Source organism: Manacus vitellinus, unplaced genomic scaffold (genome assembly GCF_001715985.3).
Source record: "Manacus vitellinus isolate BGI_N305 unplaced genomic scaffold, ASM171598v3 scaffold_161_pilon, whole genome shotgun sequence".
NCBI classification, from domain to species: domain Eukaryota; kingdom Metazoa; phylum Chordata; class Aves; order Passeriformes; family Pipridae; genus Manacus; species Manacus vitellinus.
Genome location: NW_021939138.1, coordinates 43,267 through 52,486, shown reverse-complemented (window position 1 = coordinate 52,486; position 9,220 = coordinate 43,267).

Genomic DNA, 9,220 nt, shown 5'->3' with positions numbered 1-9,220 from the left:
ACCCCAGGGGCTGCCCCCAAAGCTGAGGGTTTGCAGTGAACCCCAGGGGCTGCCCCCAAAGCTGAGGGTTTGTGATGAACCCCAGGGGCTGCCCCCAAAGCTGAGGGTTTGTGATGAACCCCAGGGGCTGCCCCCAAAGCTGAGGGTTTGCAATGAACTCGAGGGGTGGCTGCAGGGAAACTTTGGGGTTCTGCCCCCGAAAATCCAGGGCTCTGCCTGGAAAGCTGAGGGTCTGATGGAAATCCTGAGGGTCTGCAGGAAGACCCGAGGGTCCACGGGGAAACCTGAGGGTTTGTAATAAACCCAAGGGTCTGCTGGAAGACCTGAGGGTCTGCAGGGAAAACTTGAGGTTCTGCCTCAAAATCCAGGGCTCTGTCCCAAAACCTGAGGCTACACAGGGAAACCTGAGGGTTTGCAGCAAACCCGAGGGTCTGCAGGGAAACTTGGGGGTCTGCCCCCAAAAATCCAGGGCTCTGCCTGGAAAGCTGAGGGTCTGCTGGAAATCCTGAGGGTCTGCAGGAAGACCCGAGGGTCTGCTGGAAAATCTGAGGGTCCACGGGGAAACCTGAGGGATTGTAATAAACCCAAGGGTCTGCCCTGAAACCTGAGGGTCTGCTGGGAAAGCTGAGGGTCTGCTGGGAAACTTGGGGTTCTGCCCCAAAATCTGTCCCAAAAACTGAGGATCTGGAGGAAGACCTGAGGGTCCACAGGGAAACCCGAGGGTCTGCAGGGAAACTTGGGGGTCTGTCCCAAAATCCAGGGCTCTGTCCCAAAACCTCCACAGGGAAACCTGAGGGTTTGCAGCAAACCCGAGGGTCTGCCCTGAAACCTGAGGGTCTGCTGGAAAACTTGGGCATTTGCCCCAAAATCCAGGGCTCTGTCCCCGAAACCTGAGGGTCTGCCCCAAAACTTGGGAGTCTGTGCCAGAACTCGGGGCTCTGCAGGAAAACTTGGGGGTCTTCCCCGAAATCCAGGCCTCTGTCCTAAAAAACCGAGGGTCCCAAGACCTGAGGGGCTGCACCAAAATCCGGGGGTCTGCTGGGAAACCCGAGTGTCTGGGGCAGGACCCGAGGGTCTGTCCCAAAACCTGAGGGGCTGCAGGAAAACCTGGGAGTCCACTGGAAAATCCCAGTGTCTGGGGCAAAACCTGAGGGGCTGCAGGGAAACCTGGGGGTCTTCCTCAAAGCCCAGGGGTCTGTCCCAAACCCCACAGGGAGACCTGAGGGTCTGCCCCAAAACCAGAGGGTCTGAGTGAAACCTGAGGGCCTGCAGGGAAACTTGGGGGTCTGCCCCAAAATCCGGGGGTCTGTCCCAAACCCCACAGGGAGACCTGAGGGTCTGCCCCAAAACCAGAGGGTCTGAGTGAAACCTGAGGGCCTGCAGGGAAACTTGGGGGTCTGCCCCAAAATCCGGGGGTCTGTGGGGTAACCCGAGCGTCTGCAGGAAAACTCGGGGGGTCCGTGGGATAACCCGAGGGGCTGCCCCAAAACCCGGGGAGGGAGGGGGGGGGGTCCCACCCCAAAAACCAGGGATCCGCTGGGAAAACCCTGGGAAAGCCGAGGGGCTGCCCCCAGCTCGCGGGGGGTTGTGGCTGGGCCGGGTGGTCCTGGGGAGGCAGGACGGACACGTGGGCAGGGACAAACCCGGGTCGAAGTGGGCTGGACTAAAGCCGGGCCTGAGCCCGAGCTGGGGGTGGGGTGGTGCCAGCGCGGGGGCCGCGAACCCCCGGGACCCCCTCGGGGTGCCGGCATTTGGGAACGGGCTCGTCCTCCCCCCGATTTTAACCCGCTCTTCCCTCTGCCCCGGCCGGGTTTGGTGTTTGTTTTTTTTGTTGTTGTTGTTGTTGTTGTTTTTTCTTTTTTTTTTTTGGTTCTTATTTCTCATTTCCCGGCAGTTTTCTCTCTCGGCACTGCTCTGGGGGGGGGTTTAGTTTGTACGTGAGACAAGCCCTGTTTGAAAATAAAGTTATATCCTGTCTGTGGTCTACCACCTTCTGCTCGCCCCCAGCTCCGCCGGGTCCCACTCGCCTTCAGAGAAATCCAATTAATTATTAATTTTCTGCCTCTTTTCTCTCTCTCTCTCTCTCGCTCTTTTCCGCTTTTTCTCCCCGGTTTTGTGCTGTGGGTGGTGGAAAGTCGGATGCAAGGGAGGCTGTGCCTGAACTCTGGCAGTTGCTGGAGGTAAAATATTGGTAATTTGAGTGTTTAGAAGAAACTCGACTGCACAGATTTTTCACTTAGGAGCAAATTCCAAACAGGAAAATAAGTGCAAGGGAAGAAAAAGCTTCTCTCTTTTTGATTTTTTTTTGCTTTGACTCGAGAAAAAGTTTTTCTCCTGGCTTTAACTTGAGGAAGAGCTTTAAATATAACTCTGAAAAAAAACCTTAGAAATCAGTGGTAGAAGTATTTATTTGAACTTGCCGAGTACAAAGTACCAGCAAATGCCAAGAAAATGTGTGAAATACTTCAGTATTTTTCGTTGCTGTTCCAAGCACAGAGTTTTTCCAGAGAAAACTTGTATTTTTAGTGGGCAGTTGCCTTTCAAGCTGTAGATTTGGCTTTTTTTTCCTCATCTCGGTGCTACAGAAAACTCCTTTTTTTTCAGGCTTTCCCAGGAGTTTAATGGCACATCTTCCCTGAGCCCGAGTCCAGCCCTGTCCAAACAGTGCCTGAATCTTCCAGAGGGAAAATCAGCTGATGTTCCCACACAGACAGAGCTGAAATTCCCCCTTTTTTTTTGTGCCTAAATCCCCCTGTCTGCTGGGCAGTACCCTGAGCAGGCAAAGTGCTCCAGGCTGTTCCCTCTTTCCCACTTGGCTTCCCTTGAAACACCTTCATTCCTGCTGCCAGGAGCGACTCCAGAGGGTCCTGCAGGACAGAACTTGTCTCTAAGCAGCGAGCTGGGGACTGGAGATAACAAAATTCGGGTTCAGAGGGTGCCCAACCCCACTGGCTTTGCCTCTGGAAGCTGCTGGGAGCCTGTGGATTGGTTCTCTCCAGAGTTACTGATCCCGTTTCCATCGTGAGGGGCTGTGGGAGAGGCAGAACTGGAGTGTTAAAACTCCCTTAGAGCTGCACAAAATCCCCAAAATCCCCAAAATCCCGGGGGTTTGGGAGCTTTGGGTGTCACTGGGTGTCTGTGACCTCGGGAAGGGTCCCTTCCCACCCCAACATTCCCAGCTCCAACCTGGGCAGCCCCAGGAGACTCTGCAGGACAAAGTGTGTTGTCCCAGCTCGCCAGAGGCACGTTGGGAATTCAGCAGGAAGCGTGGGGATTTATTCCCACAATCCCAGGATGGTTTGGGCCAAAGGAAGGGACCTTAAAGCTCATCCTGCTCCAGGGGCAGGGACACCTTCCAGAGACCAGGTGGCTCCAGCCCGGGCTCGGACACTTCCAGGGATGGGGCAGCCAGAGCTGCTCTGGGAATTCCTCCCTGGGAGGGTGGGGAGGGCTGGGATGGAATTCCCAGAGAAGCTGTGGCTGCCCCATCCCTGGAAGTGTCCAGGGCCAGGCTGGAGCCACCTGGGGCAGTGGGAGGTGTCCCTGCCCCTGGCAGGGGGTGGATCCAGATTATCTCCAAGTTCCTTCCAGCCCAACCCACCCTGGGATCCTGGGAGTCTCTAAGACAGCTCTGGGGCACCTTCCCTGGGGAAGAGCTCCAGGAATAGGTGTGGACAGCATTCCCCTGTCCCCCCTTCCCTAGGGAAGAGCTCCAGGAATAGGTGTGGACAGCATTCCCCTGTCCCCCCTTCCCTAGGGAAGAGCTCCAGGAATAGGTGTGGACAGCATTCCCCTGTCCCCCCTGTCCTGGGGCTGGCTCGGGGTCTCCTTTCCCAGTCCCTGGAGTGCACCCAAAAATCCCAGAGGGTGTTGGAGCCAGAGAACAATGAGAGGAGACAGCCCATAAAACCCACCCCCTCCTGCTGAGTGATTCCCTTGGCTTTGCAGGGGGCTGTGATGGTGCTGGAAGCCTCTCCAGGGTGGATTGTGCTCCGGGTGGGAAAGCTGAAGGCGTTGGAGCTGCCCCAGCTCAGATCCAGGTGGGCTGAGGGTGTCTCCAGAGCCCAGCAGTCTGACCTGTTTGGTTGGTTTCGGGCAGAAAAGTTCATTTCGGAGCAGGATAACAAATATTTCCACCCCAGAAGAGAGAAAACCATCTTGACCAAACCCCTCCACCTGCCTCAGTCAGAGAGGAGAAAGCCTAAAATTCAGTGTGGAGGGGAGGAGAAGGTCCCCTCGTGGCTGTTCCTCCTGGACTCCTCGCCTCAGGTCAGGGAGGAATCACTGGATAGTTAAAGAAATCCAGAGTCCTGGCAGTGTTTGGGATCAGCTCATCCCCATCTCCATCTAAATCCTATCCCTGGAAAAAGAACCTCTTCCCCAGGCAGGGCTTGTGACCGACACAGGATCTCTTCCATCAGCTTTTAATGGAACAGATTCCTGGAGTGGCCCAGGGAGCCAGTGCTGGTTGGGAGGGAAAGCCCATGGAAAACAGGGATTCCCTCTGTCCCCACGGCTCCAGCTCAGCATTCCCTGCTCCCAGGGGACAACCAGTGTTAGCTCCAGGTGGGATCCTGGAAGGGCCCCTGCAGTGTTGCCTTTGGGGGCCTGGCACAGCCCGTCCCACAGCTCCCAGTGGGATCCTGGGGCTGCTCCCAGTGGGATCCTGGGGCTGCTCCCAGCTTTGACTGGTTCTGCAGCTTTCCCCGTGCCAGGGAAACTCCACCTCGTAACCCACCCCTTCCACAGCCTCTCCTGAGCTGGGGCTGTGGAGCTGAGCCCACAGGTGACACCTGGGGGTTCCGAGGAGGCTGGAAAAAGTGTCAGCATTTGGTGCAAACCCTCTGGGATTTGGGATTTGGGTCCGAAGGCCTCACGTTTGGGAACCCTCTTGGCTTCGGGGCCAAAATCAGGGAGATTTTTCTCCCAGCTGCTGGATTTCAGCATTTTCCCCATCTCATCACTGCCAAGGGGACAAAGGTTTATACTTTGGATCTCTGGAGAAGTGTCTCCAAAGCCCCTCGGAGCCCAGAGCTGGATCCCTCTGGATCCCAGTCCAGCCTCCCCTCCGCAGCTGATTTATATAACTGGAATAGCTGGGGAAGTGAGAAACTTCCTTCCTCTCTCCTGGGACACAATGCCAAGGATGTCAAACCCCCCAAGCTGGGAAGAGCTGGGCTGTCCTTTCCCTGCCCTCGTTACACAGCTCCGAGGAGCCCACGAGATTCCCTGGAATTCTCAGTTCCATGGGCAGGGATGAAGGACCAGCCTCCTCCTCCTCCTCCTCCCAGGGAAACAACGGGTGCCTCAGCTTTGGGTGGCATCCCTGGGATTCTTCCATCCCTTGGGAGGGTCTTCCCCCCCTTTTTTTCCCAGCGGGAATATTTGGATTCATTGTCCAGGGCGGATTTGAGGTTGGAAAAGAGCTTCCCAAAGTCTCCCTGTTGGCACAGCTGAGGGTGGTTCCCTCTCCTTCTCTCCCCTCTTCCCATTCCCAGGGAGGGGGAATACAGCCTGTATTCCTGACACAAACACCAGGGAAAACCCACTCCTGGAATTTGGGAAGCACCAGTGAAATACAAGGTTATTTTGGAAGGAGAAACTCCCCCAATCTTGGGCTTCCCCTGGAAGCTCCACATTAATTCTGGGAAGGGGGTCCCAGCGCTGGGATCTGGAGCTCCCAAGCAAGGAGCAGCAGGAATTGCTTCAGGAGTTCTTTTCCCTTGAAATCTGCTTTGGGGGGGAAAAAAAAAAGAAAAGAAAAAAAAAATTACCACCAGCAATGAGTGATCCCATCAATCCTAAATTTAGAAATGAATCTAATTTCTGAGCCTGGCTTTTGAGCAGGAAAGCAGGTTATGGAATGACCTAGTATGGAGTGTTGGGGGAAGAGAGGCAACTCCGGGGACCTGGAGTTGGAATTAGCGGGGGATTAAGGGAAAAAAAAAGCATTTTTATGTGCTGGTAACAAACATCTTATTGCCAGAAGGAACAGGGTCAATAAAGGCTTCTGGTAAACAGGGCAAAGAGTCTCACAATCCTCAGGAAAACAGTTTTCCAAAATCACAGGGAGCACCAACAGCCTCCAGTGGGGGTTGAGTTGGATCGGGAAATCCCGGCTCTGCTTTCCCAAACCTTCGGAGCTTCAGTGGAACTTCAGAGCTCTGCTGGCACCTTCCAGGTGCCCAGCCAGCTCCTTGGGAATTCCAGGGCCTGGAGAATTCAGAGTTTTAGTTTATTCTCTGCGTGTTTTGCTCCAAGTTCCTACTTTTTGCTCTCGATCTGCCTCTTCACCGGAGTCCCTTTCAAACCAGAACTGTGCCGAGTTCGTTTCTTCTCCCTCGGAGATTCCTGCGTTTGATTCCTTTGAAATCCTCCCTCCAAGGCTCCCTCCCTCCCTCCAGGACCTTGATGTTGGTCCTGGAGATTATCAGTGTGCTGAGATTAACCACAGGCTGAAATTTAACCCCCTGCTCGATGCTTCTGTCCATCCCCCACCTCAGGGGTAAGAAGGGCTTGACTTTCTGTTTAAAAAGAAAAGAGCTACTTCAGTCCCAAAATTACCTTTCCATGAGCAACCTCGGTGTTTGGGCACAGGGATGGGGCTGGAGCAACGGGAACAGTGGCCTCAATATCCAAGGAAATCCAGAGTGAGCCCCGGCAGTGGCTCTGGAGGATCTGGTGCCGTTTGGATCCCGGTCGGAGCGAGGACGTTTTCCACAGGCAGGACTTGGAACTAAGGCAGGTTCTGCTCCCTGGGCTCTTCTTCCCTGGGTTCCCTCATCCTGGAGGATCTCCAGCCAGGATTTGTGTGTCAGGCCCCGGGGAAGTGCTGCTGCTGTGGCACCCTCACACACAGAGCCCCGATTGTGCCCCGATTGTGCCACCCTCCTCTCCCCGGGGAAGGAGCTCCTGGGAATCAGATCCAGCTGTGGAATTCAGGGGGAGCCCCTGGGGCTGCAGCTCTGAACCCTTCTCCCCGGGCAGGACATTCCCAGCTCCCCCTGAACCCCGGGGTTTGGATGTGGGGGAGCAAACCCTGCCTGAGCTGAGCCCCTCTGGGTTGGTCAGGGCTGATTAATGACGGTGGGTAATTAGCAGTGACAGCCCCGAGTGAGGGACAACCTCCTGCCATTCCCAGATGTTTGTCTCTCTGGAGACAAACACAAACCCTGCTGCAAAAGGGGCTTTGAAGCCTTTCAAACCCTGAATCCCTGCCTGGCCCAGCAGCACAGCCTGGCCTTTCCAATCCCAACCTCTGGTGCAATTCCTGGAATCCCTGAGCAGGGACATCCCCCCTCCCCGTGCCCGAGGGACAGAGCAGAGTTTTAGTTGTGCCATCCCCAGTGTTATGAGACTGTTGGATCTGCTTTATGCTGAGAAACAAAGCGTCTCAGCCCAAACTGCTGCTGTTTTCCTAGAAAATGGGGTGATTCCAAACAGAGTTTTTGGTCACTTCCCTTCCACAGGTGGTAAAAGCTCTCAGTGAAAGAGCTCGTATTTATATTTTCCCCCCATCCCTGGTAATTTGGAGGCAGAAAAGACCAAAAGGCTCCATGAGGGAGGAAGTTTGGTGCATGTTTTAATTCTGTTTAATTGTAATAATAATAATGGTGCATCAGCTCTGCTTGGGGTGTCAGAGCTTGGGCACAGGGACCAGTGTGGATTAATAATTCAAATATTTTTCACTCAGGAGCCAACAACAAACAAAAAAATGAGGCACAAGTGACAGTGTTTGTTGTTGCACTTGGGAAGGAATAATTAATTCTTGGGAATTCCCATTTTAATGGTCCAGGGAGCTGCACACAGAGCAAGGTGCTGGCAGGATTCCTCTGGGCAGGTTCCCTGGGGCTGAGCATCTCTTGGGAAAAGGATGTTCTGGAAGGGGAAGAGCCTCATGGAGCTCTTCTCTCTGGGTGATAACAGCAGCGAGGGCTCCTGGTTCCCTTTGGGGGGATCACTTTGGAGGAGCTGAAAATAGCCCTGGGGGGTCCAGGTGGAAAAGGATTCCAGGGAATATCCCAGGATTTGAACAGTGGGCAGCAGGGAAAAGGGGGGTGTGTGTGATCAGTCAAACCTCCCAGACCCAAACTGTGCAGGAACTCTGGGGGGGGGGGTTGTACAACTGGTTAATTCTCCCTTTAATCAGGGTCAGGTCCTGCTGAGCCACGTGACAGAGGTGCTTGTTTACAGCCATCCCTCCCCTCCAGGAATGGCTCCCCGGCTCTGACTCACTGTTTGCCACCAAAACAAGCCTGTCCCGGGCCGGGAGGGACCAGAGCCCTGGCTTTGGGGGGCTGAGATGGGCTCTGGCAGCTCCCCCAGGGCCAGCCCTGCAGGCTGGACTTTGCTCCCCTTCCAGCACAATCGATAGTCCACGGAGCAGAGCTGCCAGTGAATCCCCTCCCGGCCATCCCACTGCAGGCAGGGCCTGCAATGGCACCCCAAAGGCACCTCCTGGGCCAGGCTGCTCCTGGAGCCTCCTCCTCCTCCTCCAGCCCTGCTCCAGGAGGATTCCTTTCTCTTTCGGGTCATTCCCCCTCACTTTTGGCACCTGCCAATCCCACTTTGCTGCAGGGAAAGGGTTCCCATGGAAGTGTTACCCCCCATGGAAGTGTTGCCCCCCGTGGGTGGGAGGTCTCAGATCCTTCCCAAAAAGCACCACTTTTCCCTCTCATCGAATTCCCACTGCAAGTTGCACCTGTGGGAAAACAGTCTGGCCAGAAAACAAGGACAGGACCATCCCCTGGTGTGGAGCCTCTGGAATTCCTGTCATCCCTGGCACAAGCCATCTTTAAATCCTGTTCCGAGGGGTTTCCCCTTTTCCCCTTGAACTGTTTAAGGATGTGGTCGGTTCATTCCAAACTTCTCCCCAGCGACGTGAAAGATCTCGGGATCCCAGAATCTTGGGATCACTGAGGTTGGAAAAGCCCTCCGGGATCATCCACCCCGTGCCCAACTCCCCCCTTGTCCCCCAGGTCCTCCAGTCCTTCCTGGGGCACCTCCAGGGACTCCAAACCTCCCTGGGCAGCCCCTTCCAGTGCCTGAGCCCCCTTTCCAGGAGGGAATTCCTGCGGGTAAAACCCCTTCCTGAGGTTTGCTGTTCTGGGGAGCGAGGGGAGCTCCTGGAGGTGTCCCAGCTCCCCCTCCCTCAGTGCTCTGGACCATCAAACCACCCGGGAGCTGCCTCTGCCTTTGCCAAAACCTTTCCCGGGCTCCG